The sequence below is a fragment of the Bidens hawaiensis genome, unplaced genomic scaffold (genome assembly GCF_021521415.1).
Source record: "Bidens hawaiensis isolate Kalapana, Puna unplaced genomic scaffold, B.hawaiensis_p1.1 tig00000670_1, whole genome shotgun sequence".
NCBI classification, from domain to species: domain Eukaryota; kingdom Viridiplantae; phylum Streptophyta; class Magnoliopsida; order Asterales; family Asteraceae; genus Bidens; species Bidens hawaiensis.
The window spans coordinates 780,859-797,380 of NW_027491040.1; the positions used below are offsets into that span (position 1 = coordinate 780,859).

At 34.3% G+C, this 16,522-nt stretch overlaps 1 pseudogene across 1 annotated transcript; it reads right to left on the reverse strand.

The window, feature by feature from the left end:
• Positions 1 to 649: 649 nt before the first annotated feature.
• On the reverse strand, positions 650 to 2,976 carry LOC143530781 (kinesin-like protein KIN-10B; annotated as a pseudogene). Its single transcript, XR_013134914.1, has 11 exons — positions 2,845 to 2,976; positions 2,599 to 2,767; positions 2,162 to 2,531; positions 1,884 to 2,089; positions 1,560 to 1,809; positions 1,323 to 1,522; positions 1,194 to 1,240; positions 1,078 to 1,099; positions 927 to 989; positions 809 to 847; positions 650 to 726 (listed from the first exon to the last, which is right to left on the reverse strand). The product of XR_013134914.1 is annotated as a kinesin-like protein KIN-10B (transcript).
• Between the last annotated feature and the right edge of the window lie 13,546 nt (positions 2,977 to 16,522).

The window sequence follows — 16,522 nt, forward strand, 5'->3', positions numbered from 1 at the left end:
AAATGTTGTAACTCATGGGTCAAACTATTTTCACCCATGATCCATGGATAGTATGGATTAAGGAGAAGAGATTAAAAAATTAGGAGAGAAGTTTATGCTAGGAAAACTAAACATTATTATTTTTGTTTATTAGTATAGTAAGATTTTGATGAGTTACGGTACCAAGTGTCTTTTTTATCAAATCCAATCTTTTATAAAAGTTTAAGTTTAGTGTTTCCTTGTGCTAGAGAGCTACACTAATTTGATGTAACATATCCTATTCCTAATGGTGAATTGTTTGTTACATGTGATTTTTATTTCCAGGTTGATTACCAAGAACTTTGTAGCTAATTTCATTTCAAAGTTGTTATTGTGAACTTGTACATTTTTAATTTATTAGTATATCATATCAGCTTAAAAAAGGCTCATCTTATTTTAGCCGAAGGGAAGGTCCAAGCCTCATCTTATTTTGAAAGCAGTAAGTTGTCAATCGAGCAATAAAAAATACATGTATGGATCAACATGTCACTCACTAACCGACTTAGGTTAACAAACTTACAGAGCAATTAAAAGAATAATTAACTAAGGTGCGCATAGATACTCAAAAGTTGTAGTTATGGTGAGAACCATACATACTGCAGACAAGCATGTTACACTACTCCTGAAGAAGTTACTAAACAACACAAATCATCGTAGCATCTTTCAGTCAAACAACCCTTTGGCTGTCCTTCCAAACATGTTAGCAACCTGTACAACAATTAATATTCATACATGCTCTCAACTCCTTTTTATTTATAATAATTAATAATGTTCAAAAGATGAATTAAACCTGCTTGGATGAAAGGCCTATCTTCTCCAAATCATTAAGCTGCACAATTACACCAACTTATTGTTAATAAACTACTCACAAGTCACAAGTCATTTTAGCAAAACCCAAATTAACTTACTGATTTCAAGGGGCTCTCATCTCTAAGCTCAAGTATGTAGTCAGCCATCTTTTCTCCAATACCCTTTTAACAACAAAAAGTATTAGTAGTTATTTAAACAGAAATTGAACAAACTTACTTGTTTGTATAGTTTATTATGGAAATTAATTACCTTCAGTTCCAGCAGCTCCACCCTGGTTTGAAAATTTGAAACATTAATACATCACTTTAGCACATGGCGCGCGCGCACACACACACACACACACATATACGCTAAATTCAACTTACATGCCGGCTGTGTTTAAGAAGTTGATATATCCTTGTGCAAGAGTGCCCTGCGTAATGATTCCATCTTAAGTAGGTTCACAATGGAAACATGAATAGCGAAACTAAAACTAAGATCATAAAATATTGTACCTTTAGAGTACAACTCATTGTTTTCAATTTGTTAAGCGGGGTGTCATTATCATCTGCTGCAACCGATGGAGAAAGTGGATGAACGTTCACGTTGGCGTTGATGGGATATAAAACTTTCCTCACGCACATTGGCGTGCTCTCTATCTCAACTGTCCTTATCCGTTGTTCTGAGATGGTTAAGATTTGAAAATTTTAATATTCTATTAATTTCAATAAAAAAAAATATTGAAATTGTACCTGATAATGTCATCGATTTTTTGAGCTTGCTTACAGAACGAGGAGTTGATGGATCTGGTCTTTTTGTCTTACCTTTAGATTCAAGCCATGTGCGAAGCCTTGCTTCCATGTCAACTTGAGTTTGAGTATTTGGAGTATTATTATTATTATTATTATTATGCTTTGAAGCCGAGTGTACAAAGTTAGAGATACGCCTTGACCTTGCTGCCAAACTAACGGTACGAACAGATTGTTCATACTCTCCTGGATTCTGCCAAATCACAATTCTCAAAAGTCATATATATCCACAAACCAAAGAAAATATAGACAAAAGGTCGTTCATACCAGACAAGCTACCATGACAGCGTGACTTGTTCCTCCTAGAGAATCCTGCAGAATCCTGGTCAACTTGCTGTCTCGGTAAGGAATTCGAGTGGTGTTGTTGTTCAGTGCATATATAACTTGTGATAGTGCAAATAGTGATTGATTAATCTTTGTACTCTCATGAAGGCGAACACCGTCATTACCACTCTTCTTATTGTCTTCATTTCCTGATGGGAATGCATATAAATATCGCTAAACAACAATATATAGATGAGAAACAAGTTTAGATTAGAGAAAACCTGCTAAGTCAATGAGGTTTAGTTTCCCGATCACATGAGCATCTGAAACAGAAATGACAAGAACCCCATGACTTCGACTGGAGACGTCATTAAGACCCGTTCGTGCAACTTTCCGCCTCTGCAAAGCGCAAGAGAGAGTCTTTTGAAAATCAACCATTGAACGTATTGGGATTTTAGAAAGTCCAACGGGATGAGGGCGTCCATGTTTATCATCCAAGATGGCGATTTCCTTGGTTTTGACTTGCAATAGATCATAACATCTCTCCATGTAAATCTCATAGTAAGAGATTTCTATGGTTTTTATCTTCTCACACAGAAACAAAATAGTCGATGTTGCCATTGGCATGAGACCTGCCACCTCATCATTACCCTGCGCATGCCTAATAAATTAATCACTTGTTTGAAAATTGTGAATTCAATTGGCAACTTAGACATACCTGCATCAGAAAAGTTTTTCCGGTGCCAGTAGCACCATAAGCAAAGACAGTAGCGTTGGATCCATTTACAACTGCAGGGATCAAAGGCATGACCTCTTTTTCAAAGATCTCCCTCACGTTCTTATCGTCTTGCCCGTAAAACGAATCTAGCTTGTAGTTTTCATTACGACTGAAAGCAAATAAAAATATATAATTTAATTTAAAAGGAGGAAGGAAACAGGACAGAACAGCACAGCATTGACATACCATGAGTATGGATCTTTGAGATGCACCGTAACATCCGAGGATGATGATGATATAGAACTAGAAGAGATACAAGGTATGGTGGAGTCAAACAACGGGCGAACCCTGGCTACTACCCTGACCATTGAGATGGAACCATCATGTGAATTACTAGTTGCCATTGGAATTCCCAGACGGATCTTACTGATTGGAGGAGTACTAACGGTTAATTAAGGTTTCAAACGTTTGAAATCAAATAAATAGCCTTATCAATATCCAGAGGAAGGGGGAAAGAGTAACGTTAAAAAGCGTTTTTAATTTCTTTTTGAAACTTTACTTTTTCTTTTTTTATTTTTATATAATGAAACTACTTCCTTTTAAAAAGGCAACTCAACTCGTCGTCTTAAATTTACTTCTTTTGAATTCGGGGGTGTTTGGGATTGTTTTTTAAAAATGTTTTTTGCTTTTTGAATAGATAAAATATCCAAAATGTCCCTCCAAAAGCACCTAAAAGCATCAAATTGGTGCTTTTATTGGTGCTTTTGAATGGGCATTTCTGACATTTTGTACCTCTAAAAAGCAAAAAACATTTTTAAGAAACAATCTCAAACATGCACGAAGACTTTCAAACCGGACGGTCTGGTCAACCACTTCTGACAATTAAACCATCCAGGATGGTTTATGTGTGCTGATACATCGGAATCAGTAACACCAAATCTATCATTGGTATTTCAGAAAGGACATGCCCAAACTCATGCATCATCAGCCCCAAGTCATACAAACACTTCATCAGAGACCTAAATCGGCCACTCGTTTACCTCATAAGCTCCAAGAATAATTTCCAAAACATGCCAAAGAGATAAAACACAAATTATTTACTTTCCTTATTTATTTTAAGTCTTTTCAAAAGATTTGTTTCTAGTTCTTCAAGTTTGTTATTTCTATAACTCTATAAATACCTTTCACTTTTTAATAGTAATCATTAGAAAATTGTCCCACGTTCTCTTCTTCTTTTCTGGTGTTCTTGAAGATTGACCATCTCGATAGGTCTTATCATATGCACTAGTACTTAAACCAACGAGACGTATATCATGATTGAACTAGAATACAGATCTGTTCCTTTTTTTAGTTTTTCTTCCTTTTTTGCGTGAAGGTGGGGATTTAGACACAACAAGTTGTGAAGGAGCGCATTGGAGTTGGAAGCAGTGGCATGTAATTGAAAGTAATGAGGGTTCTGAAAGTTAGACTGATTTGTGAGAGGTTGCATACGTTGGCAGAGGTACAGCCAAGAGATTGGGTTTTTTCAGTTTTATATATAACCTATAGTGTTTAACAAACGAACTAACACTTTTTCGGTGAACGAACCCTTTATCATTTTTGAAAAAAAATATTCGAATTCGTATTATCTCAAGATGGAAAGAAAAGTAGATGATAAGGTTTTGTTTGTAACAACTTTACAACTTCTAACAATTAAGTTTTTTTTTAAAAAAAAAAAAAGAAAGGTTGGTGAAAAGTAAAAGGAAAAAAATGATCGTGACGATATAACTAGAAAAAAAATGGATATTTATTTTTAATACTCCTAACTTTCACTCATTGGACGATAAGACTCTCAACTAAAGATTTGTCTTCCACCACTCTCAACTTGTAACTTATTATCTTATATCACTCCCGAAATTAACGAACCCTAACTTCGTTAGTTTTTTTTCTTTTTTGCCGACGTGGCATGTTTTTGCTGATGTGGCATGCTATGTGGAAAATACCTTATTAAAAAAAACCTAACAACAAATGCTACACACACACATACACACCACACCGTCTACACCATAACACCACCACCACAGACCTCCATCACTTTCGGCCTCTATCGCCACCTTCACTACCACCGCTAGCCTCATTACCTTCACCACCACCAGCCTTCACCACCTCCATCACTGCCGGTCAAAATCCCACACTTAAATGAGGTAGTTTTATGTCATAATCCCAAACTCAAATGTGGTTGTCGCCGCCTCCGCCTTTTTTCGGCGAATTCTACCGTTAAAATTAAACCTCATACTCCAGTGCTCTCTACCAAGCTGTCACTAACGAACGAAAGCGGCAATCAATAAGCAAATAGCCTCCCCACACTTGAATTAAACCATGTATCATCAATATTCCACAAGTAATCCTTGAGCCACCTGAAAGCAAAAACAGAAAACAGCCCGCCAGCAAAAGAAAGCAAGAAACCCCAAAAATAAAACAAAAGCATATTACCGAGTTGCCTCCCGATAAGCGCTAAGTTTACAGAAGAGTCTTCAGTCGGATTCGCTCCTGAAATCTCAATCAGGAGGTTTTCTTTTATCCAACCCCGGTCTAACCCGTTTAGTTTCACCCGTCCAACATATTTAATCTGATAACACATAGTGAAACTAAAAAGTAATTTAAAACATTCAAACAGGTCGGACCACCAATACTTAAACTTACCTGTACCAAACCTAATACGTGGCATATAATGAGGAAAATGATTATTTTTGCATTTCAGTGTTGTCCTATAATTCTTAATGTACCATTTTTGAACCCTTAAAAAGTGTCGATCCAAGAATTTTCGCGCCCTCTTCTGTGAGTTTGTCGATTTAGGTGGCGATCCATTATCTAGTTTCTCCAAAGACCTGCTAACCTTCAAATGATATGGTGAATAAACTACCACCATATTCTGATCCACCTTCGTTGCCACTTCCTCTTATATTTCTTCTTCTGGTGACGTTTAATCTCCATTGTTAGCTTCCCCATGATTAGTGTTTCTAAATAGATAAGATCGTCAACAAGGTCAAATTTTGCATGTTCGTCAAAAATTGGTAAACCCACTATTTCATCACCAAACTCATCCTCTCAAGATGGTGCATGCTTCTCCTCTTCGTCATCTTTCATCTAGTCAAATGTCTCCACAACGACATCTTCACTCAGATCCATGTAATCAGGTAGCTCCAACTCCTTCTCTTCTATTACGCCCTCATAATCATCACTCCATAAGAAATCATCCGTTTCATAGGCGGCTTCCTGCTCCTTGTGAGAAAAACTCTCAATTTGATATTTAACACTTATCTCGTCTAACCTGGCTTCGAATTCCTCTATTTTATAGATTGTTTCTCTTTCGATCAACTTATCAAGTCTGGCTTCCATTGCCTTAAACTTATGGAGTCTTTCACGTTCCTCTTGTTCGGCTCTTTCCAACATCTTCAATATAAGATACTCCTAAACTGAATCGATCTATTAAACGTATCAACTAGACTCGATAAAATAAAACACAATATAAATATCCTAAAGACGACTAGACATGCTAAATCTAAGACACAGACTCACAAGACACACCACAACTCAATACACAAAAAGACCAATTAACCAATTAAGTTCAATCAAAGCTAGTTTCGCTATCGCCTAAATATCCCGGTTATGGCGCCAAAAACTTGATGTGCAAAACGGTCTATTAAAAACCTAACCTAACCTAGACATTCTAGGTTTAAATTTATAAATATAGACTCTCCTAATGCTAGACCACTAGACAGGCAAGTGTACCTATCGACTGTTGTAAAGCCTAATGAAGTCCGGATATCGAACCCAAAGGACACTAGCGACACCTAAACTAGACTTTAACTAATAACTTAAGTAAATTGTGTAAGGTCGCGTTACCGGTGCCCTACTTTGGATGTTGGATTTACTCATAAACACAGTTCTAAATATCAGAGTTATTTTATACTTTCGCGGAATAATATAGAAGTTAGCCATTCATTACAAACATCCACAACTTGTCTTTTAAAAACATAGTATTCAAAACATCACGACAAATCTTCAGATGCCAACCTCTTCGGATCCTGCCATGTGTCTCCCTCAAGCCAGCTGTATTAGTCGATTAACCTGCGCACATACTAAAAGTCAATTATGCTGAGTGAGTTCTAGTTATCAGACGACATACGATACATTCATATACTTACATATGCACCCGAAGGTACAAACATTCATATTTACTTACATAAATACGTACTTTCATTCTTTCTTTCATACTTACATACATACTTTCATTCATACATATACGTTTTAAAGAGCATTCCGCCCTACAACCTTCACCGATATTATTAGGGTCGGTCCCTTACATTCTCCGTATTATTAGGGTCGGTCCCATACATTCGCCGATATTATTAGGGTCGGTTCCCTACATTCGACGATAGTATTAGGGTCGGTTCCTTTTTCTAACTATACCTTCCATACCTTTTTATACATTCATAATTATGACTTCCAAACGTACATACATCATTTATATATCATATATATATATATATATATATATCATATCTTTAAACTATCCCTTGACGGTACATGCAATATCCGAAGATCGTTCATGCATCGTCAAGCATTCATTCATACATAAATCATATAAGACATACACTTACCACTTAAGGTAAGTGTATTAACTAATCACATCGAGTATGCACATAGCCCCGAAAACATAAAAAGGAATGGGGCTAGAAACTCACCTGAACGCGGTTACGTTCACCGTTTATGGTTATTCCTTTCTTTAGCTGTGCGCGACTAACTGTATAACAATTACACGTATCAATTAACAATCACTACCCATATCGCGTTTCTAATTTAGTTATAACACTCAACGAACGGGGTCCGGGGGCAGCGCCCCTGGCAGCGGGGTCTAGGGCGGCAGCCCCTAGCAGGGCAAGGGGCACAGCCCCTGGCTGGGGTCGACACATTCGAGTGCTTCTTAACACATTTTTCATTAGAATTCTAATTTATTATTTTATTCGCTAACTCATAAAATTCTAGGGCTTCTTTGTAATTAATCCATTTTATCTAAGTCCAGGGACCTTCTGTCATTCTCTCAAATTTTAATTCGTTATCCAGTTCCTTAACGAATGGGGCTCATAACAAATGAACCCATTCGTTACTTCATAACGAATCTGCCTTCGAGACGAATTTGCTATTATAACGAATTGGACCTTATAACGAACCAGTCCTCATAACGAATTGGACCTTATAACGAACTGGTCATCATAACGAAATGGACCTTAACGAATGGGGCTAGTTCGTCATTCTTTCTTTAACGAATTACTCACGAATTAAGGCTAGTTCATTAAACTCCTGCTAACGAATTAAGATTCGTTCGTTAAGTTCCCGTTAACGAATTATGTTTAGGTCAGAGAATGTCAGGACATTCTTACCCTAACCTCGTACCCACTTTCCGGCGCCGTCGTCGCCGAAAAACCGGGATCTTGCCAGAAAAGCGAGATCTCGCTTGTTTTTCACCGTTTTTCATCCCGTTCAATCCAGATCTAAGCTAGGGTGACCCCTAGGCTCATCTTTTGCTCGGTTCATACCCGATTCCACCCGGATCCCATGACTTTAACGGTTTAAAGGTGTCTGCTCATCGTTTCGCGACTAGATCTAGCAGGTTTGGATCTATACAATATCATACTATCATTACCTCGGGTTGATGCTCGGGTTTATTTGTGGTTTCGGCTAGAGAGAGAGTAGGATGAGAGAGAGCTAAGTGTATGTTTTTTATGGTGTAAGGAATGAGTGAAATGAATGGATTAATGCATAGTTATTGTTTATATATTATGGGTCATGGGCCCAAGCCCATGGTCTTTTCTCTCTTTCTTTGAAATCCAAGTCAGTTTACCCATTTTATTTAACCCAACACAAGCCCAAATCATACTACTTAATATTATTATTTATTAACCGAAACGAGTAAACGGGATGTTAAAAATTGATTTAATTTCTTTTTGTGTTTTTTAATTATTAACTAACTATAAACTAAATAATACTTAAACTAAAACTGACACGAAAACTAGACACGGACAAATCGAACTGGAACTCAAATAGGGGAAATAACTACCTAGGCAAAGAATCCTACTAGTTAACTCGTAAACTCTCGGAATTGGTTATGACTGGTAACCGGATTTTAAAAATATAAAACTTATGGAATAACTAAAGTATGCCAGATCACCTTCCGGTCTCACCAACAATACCTAAGAACCCTAAATATCATGTAAGCTTAACGGTTTAATGGTTCATATCACCTCCCAGTGTCACCTTACCTAAATATGCTAAGGTACCCAAAGACTAAATAACCTCCCGGTCTCTCTAATCACAAAACACCCTAAAGTGTAAAGGGGTATTCTTATTGAATTTGGTTATAACTCGGATCTATAAGAATCTAAAGGAATCTAGGGTAACTCACTCCTATGTAATCACTACCCAAACCCGCAAAAGACCAAAACATACGACACTTAATTACCTCCCGGTCTCTCAAGTGCTAGAATATAAGGTATCTCTAAACTCTCAATTACCGTTCTTATGGAATACATTAACAACATACCAAAACTAGTTGTAAACACGTAGTAAACAACCTAATACGCATCCATACATGAAAGAAATTCACAAAGACACATGTGGAACAATAAATCTATACATACTATTAAAGCAAGATTGAATTTCCACTTGTCAACATTCTAGCCCCTCCACGTCAATGCCACGTCACCAATTGCCTTTCATACTAATGCCAACTCATCCACTATCCTATATTTAAACCTTAACATTTCACCATTTTTTACCCTCTTTCTCTATTAACCGGATCTCCTTTCATCCTCTCCCAAATTTCGGCTAATCCAAATCTAGATTTTTATTAATCGTTTTCCGATAAGTTTCTATTATATATTAAACTTCTGATTGTAGATATATGTATTTCCGGCAACATTATATGTTATTCCGGTTATTGTTTCCTCTAATCTTTATATTTTTATTTTCATTGTTAACTGATTTTATTAAAATCAGTTTAGGTTGTAAATCAAAAACTGCGATGTCTATAATATTTGGACGTATTTACGTTTTTACGGTAAGTATTGCCGGTAAGTTAGTCTGGTTATGTGTTATACCTAAAATAATTATTTTCTTATATTTGTTTGAAGTTTTTTATTTTTCGTGTTTTTTTGTTTGACATGCTGTTAATCTAGGTTCTATATGGAAATTCGGTTTATCCATCGATGGTATCATTATTTCATTTTTCCGGTAAGCTACGTTTAGATTATCTGGTTATAAATTATAATTATAATCTTCCATAATATCAATTTTATAACAAAACTTTATTATTTCAGGTTATTTACCCGATTGATTTACGCAAGATTTCATTTTACTTTGTTAATCAAAATAGGAGATACCATTGTTATTATCATTATTTGTTATTTTCCGGTAAGACTTTCAAATTTTCCGGTTAGAAATTAAATATCAAATGTTCAATAATATCAACATTAATATTCTACTTTATAATTCCAGGTCAATGCCAAGACAGATATAAGCTCATTTCTCTTGAAATTGTATAAAAAAAATCCGAGATACCATGGTCATTCTCAAAATTTCGTTTTTCTGGTAACACCTTTAAAATTTTCCAATTATTAATTATAATTCAAAAATCCATAATATCAATATTAATTTTCAATTTTATTATTTCAGGTTATTGTCCGACTCATATAATATAATTTCACGATTGAGCAAGACTGTATAAGATGTATTTTTATTATATATTCGTATATATTTACTCTTTTGAATATTCATGTATTTCAATTTAATAAATTTTAGTTAAAAGTAAATATTAATGTGTACCTTGATGTATATTTGTTTTCCGGCGCGTTAATAAATGACACAATTAAGTATTTCATTAATACAATTTATTTAGTTTGACTTTCCTAATTTGTTTAAATAACCGAATTAACATTTCATATACATTGACTTTCTTCAATTAAGTATTTCCTAATTTGGTTGGTTAATACAATTTATTACATTATCACATTTTATACACATTGACTTTTCTTAATTTATAAAGAAATCGATTTTACAAATTAACTACATTTCTTTCCTCATTTACTATTTGACCATACCAATGTTAATTATAAAATAACATTTACATATATATATATATATATAGTACTTTGCTACTACCATTTATAATGTAATTATTGTATTCCCTTTTATATAAAAATTTAAATCTTAACGAATTATAAATTATTTTAAAATCATTTCACCCAAGTCAAAGTTAAAATGAGTTTACCGTAATTGTATATAGTTTTGGTATATCATAAAAACTTAATCTGAAATTAATTATCCATAATTTACTTAATAATAAGTTCCCTAAAATTAATGGTCCATAACCGATACATAATAATAAGTTGACTAATTTACATAAATAAGTAAATGAAGGTCTCGAATTTGTGTATGGTATTTATCTACATTTTTTGTATATGATTTAAATTTGAATTTCTAATTAATGTCCATAATAATTGTTTGACTAACATTTACACGGAATATATATCAACAGGTTTCCTATTTAAACCGAATTTTTATTTGATGAAGCTCTCCTGTTTATATATAAACCGTATTTTTATATGGAATATATATGTTTGATTAACATATTAATGTATATTCGTTCCGACATTTTTGTATATCCAACTGTTTTTCCAATATTATATTTACTATAACCGTATCTTAATAATTACAAAAAATTATAACTCAGGTTATGTTAAATTTAGACATTATTAAAATTATACTTTACAAGTATGTTATTATTTTTATTTTTGTTATAAACTATCAACTTAGCGTTCATAGTATTACAAATTCAAATTTCGTTCTAGATATTTCAAAAGTACTATTTCCTAAAACAAATCCACGAAACAGAATAAGTTAGTCAAACTTCAAATTTTGCATCAAAAGTAACAAATTCAAATTTCGTTCTAAATGTTTCAACTTCTATTATGTTATGCAAGTCAAATTTTGCATATTATTTTTACACTCCCATAACTAATGGTACACATATTTCATTTTATTAAAACATAATATGTGACAAAAATATACTCCTTACCAAAAATCAATGCTGTAAAACTCCCGAGTAGGCGGCCGAGTACTCCCCGATTACTCCCCGCCTAGATCGAGTACTTGATGGTTGGTTAATGTGTATATGTTTTAGTTTGTTTATCTATTAGTTTTAATTGTTTATTGTAGGAACTTTGGTACTTCATACGTGCTTTTGTATTTCAGGTCATTGATCGTTAAATATGCTAAATTGGAGACTTGTACGAGCATGGAATGATATCTCTGGAAGATCGGAGCCACTACACAAGTGTTGGAAATGAAAAAGAAACAAGTAGGAGAAGATAGAGGATGTAATTACGAGAACGTGGGCGAAAACGACGAAGAAAACGGAGTTGAAACGAGAAAAATATGAAGAAAACAAGAGCTTGAGCAAGTGTTCCACCGTGGCCCACGGTCAACCCAGCTCATAATCAACAGTTTACACCATACCGTGGGTTCTTGGACCACCGTGATTTCCAGCAGTTGCGAGACGCTATTTCCACCACCATAGCTTGTGCCAAGACCCTACTTATGATTCATATCATCCGTATTGAAGATCCAATGATGTCAAGGCTCGGCTAATCTTCTAGAATCGCACCCGGGATGTATAGTTTGTAATCTTTATAGTTTTTCTCATGTGACTAAGAATATTATTGTGTTATTATTGATGATTGATATATGATTATTGATGTTTGGTATTTCTGAGTGTTCGGTCGGTTTAGGTTTACGTTAGTCTGAAAGATCTGTTACTAGTTGCTAGATAATTGATCATATGACTGTTTGGTTAGATTGAATACAATAAAACATACAATTACCCTTAACTGAGTCACACTGGCAAGGACTATTTGATAACCAGTGCCGTGTGTAAAGTGATTGTTGATGTCTAAGGTTTTGTCTGATTGATCGGTCTTTAGTTAATCGTTAATAATTAATCTGTTAGGTCGCATGAGATAAATGTAGGTTGCTTACTTGAATTCCCGGGTATGATTTGTTTGTTAACTGCTTAATACTCATTCACTTGTTTGTTTCTTAATTCTCTAAATTTACTTAAATTGCTTGTGTGATCAGCACTAAACACTAGTTACTTCATAATTATAAATCTGTTACACGATTACATTGACCACATACTCCTTGTGATACGATACCCTACTTGCTCTAACTATTTAGAATAATTAGGTTTTTGATTAACTCAAACGACGGTCATCAGTACTCCCCGCCTCGGCCGAGTACTCCTTAGGTATTTTCCGAGTAATCCCCGACTACTCCCGAGTACTCGCAACTCCCTAGTCGACCGCCTAACGACTTTTATAACATTGCCAAAAATTATTTATTTCATTACCATAAGTCCAGAAATGTTCGCACATAACGCTCAGAAACTAACGACTTTCGTGATTATATTATAATTTACAATTATTCTATATCATTTCTATTTATATTATATTTTACATAAATAAGTAACTAATTTATACTATATATTCATTAATTTCTTAATCATTCTCATCACCTTAAGCCATTACAACCTCCATTGTTTTTCTTCATCCAAGTTAATGTCAAATTTACTTTTACTATTTTTTGTACAATCTACCACCTTTTTCATTTAATATATGTTATGTAATTGTGTTTTTGTTTCTTAAGGTAAATGGAGGTCCAGAAGTTTACTATGTTACACGAGATTGACGTACTTAGATCTACTCCATCTACCATTAAGGTAAAAGTGTTAAAGGTTTGGAGTGTCAAGGATAACAATAAAGCTAATGAGGATTTCTTGATTGAAATGGTTTTTATGGACGAATCGGTAATCATTTTTTTACCATTTATGTTTATGATTATTAAGGATCACAATTATTTATGTTTTTTTAACTTCAGAGTAATCGAATGCATTTAAGGCCCCGAACCCGGTAGCCCTACTTTAACGTCGGATTTACTCATAAACAGAGTTCTTACATATCAAAGTTAATTAAAACTTTCGCAGAATATAAACCTTTCATTAAATATTACATATTACTTTATAAACATGTCTTAACAACATTCTTGTCTTTCAAAATAAACGTTAATAATATTAAAACATCTTGAGTCTTCGGATGACAGACTCTTATTCGTCCACCATGTGCCCGCTCAAGCTAGCTGCCTCATTCTACTCACATGCGTGCATATTAAAAGTCAGCTACGCTGAGTGAGTTCTAGTTAATCAGGTGACATACAATACATACACATATCATACATACATACATATCTGAAGATACGTATCCATACTTAACCAGTTACCCTTCGATCACACATACATACATACATACATACTATCACTAACCTCAGTCTACCGAGAGTACGTTCATAGTCCGCTGTCTATACCTATATTCATGGTCGTGAACACGAAAAAGGTCCGTAGTCCTTACATATGTTCACCATTTATGGTACGTGCAAGGTCCGCATTCCTTCCCTATACCATCCTATATTAACAACACGTAGAAGGTCCACAGTCCTTCCCTATGTTGCAACCTAATTCGTAGCACGTATGAAGTCCGTAGTCATCCCCTATGCTACCACAATACAATTACAGCACGTATAAGGTCCGTAGTCCCTTCCTATGTTGGCTCCTATTTGAAGTACGTATAAGGCCCACAGTCCTTAACTACGTTCTCACATATCGTCTATAACTCGTATAAGGCCCACAGTCCTTAACTACGCCATCACATGCCAAGTCTATATCCAACGGAAGTTAGAGGGATTTGTCATCCTTACTTACTATGTCAGACGTAGAACTCCCTTATCATTCATGTACCTGCATACACTTACTTTGCATATACAATAATTACATTGTAGCATGAGAACACTCTAGACGTTCTTCACATCATTCATTTAACAATTATACTCCTTGTCGATACGTTCAATATCCGAAGATCGTTCAAGCCCCGACAAGCATTCATTCATAATGTTCATACATCATCCATACATTACATATAACATTCATATCTTTATTTATAACCTGACGGTACGCGCAATATCTGTAGATCGTTCACGTACCGGCAAGCAATCATTCATATCTATCACATATATCATACATAGCATACACTTACCACTTAAGGTAAGTGTATTAACAAATCACATCGAGTATGCTCACAGCCCCGAAAACATAACAAAGAATGGGGCTAGAAACTCACCTGGATTTTGTTACATTATCCGTTCACTGTTACTCTCTTCTTTAATTGAGCTCTTCTAACTGCATATTAATCACATGTATCAATACTTGTCCTATTTGCATTTCAGCCAAAATGACTAAGTCTGGTCTGATCTAATGGTTTTGTTTTAGATTACAATTTACTTAGAATATTTTCATCCTTAAGTCCTAATGTATTTGAATACATTGTATTCTAATGATCATATTGTAATCTAATGATCACATTGTAAGCTAATGATCACAAAGTAAGCTTATGATCACAAAGTGATCTAATTATCGCAAAGTAAGCTAATGATCACAAAGTGATCTAATGATCGCAAAGTAAGCTAATGAACACAAAGTGATCTAATGATCACAAAGTAATCTAAAGATCACAAAGTAAGCTAAAGATCATATTGTAATCTAAAGATCACAAAGTAAGCTAAAGATCACAAAGTAAGCTAAATATCATATTGTAAGCTAAAGATCATAAAGTAAGCTAAAGATCACAAAGTAAGCTAAAGATCACAAAGTGATCGATATTCATAAAGTAATCGAATTCAATGTAAGTTATCTATAAAGTAATCAATTTGTCCAAAAAGTAATCGAACATATCAAAGTAATTGAGTTAAGGTAAAAGTGATCGAATTCCCATTGTAATCGACTATAAAGTGATCGATTCCCAGAATTGTGATCGAGTCTAAAGTAATTGATTTCAAGATTGTGATCGAGTCTAAAGTAATCGATTTCAATAAAGTAATCGACCATTTAAAGTAATCGAGTATTGCATTATGATCGATTTTGGAAAAGTAATCGATTAAAAAAGTAATCGACTGAACTATAGATCGAGTATGCTAAAGGTTACGGGTTTGGTCTCTTTTCCACGTTATACCCACTCGTTTTATCCCTAACACCACGTTATGGCTTGGCATTAATCTATAAGCATTCCCGTTCACATTTTTGGCCAAACTTGACCCGGAGGATCATAAAGTTTGGACCTTTAGGTGTAAAATGTTCAGAACTAGATATAGGGTTTCCTTTAAATGAGCCATCCTTAACCGTAGGTTCGCTAAGTTCATTTTAACATCAAGTTTGCTACTTTATGTTTCGTTTATAGCCGATCTACTCAAGGTTTAAGTTTCAAGGCCAACCATTCATAAAAACGTAAACTTTAATATAAAGAACATACCTTTATGTGTTCGTTAGGTCACTGTTAACTTGGTTATGAACTTTAAATCTTGTATATATCTTGTATGTTAAAGATCTATCAAAACCCAACGTTTGTTTGATCTCAGATCCTTCTCTTTCCTTCGGTCGTATATGGTGTAGGTGTGTGTATGTGTTTTGAGTGTATAGAGATTCTTGAAAGATAAGATGGTGGAAATGGAAAGGATTAGGGTTTAAGGGGGTATTTATACTCCCTTAAGCCCATGAACCTAAGGCCCATCTTTCCTTTTTGGTCTATAACTCATTCCATCTAAATAGCATGCTTACTCTTATTATAATAATAATAATAATAATAATAATAATAATAATAATAATAATAATAATAATAATAATAATAATAATAATAATAATAATTATTATTATTATTATTATTATTATCGTTTCACTAACTCAATTATTTCACCCGGCGCAAATAATATATTAAATGTTATTTTAGAA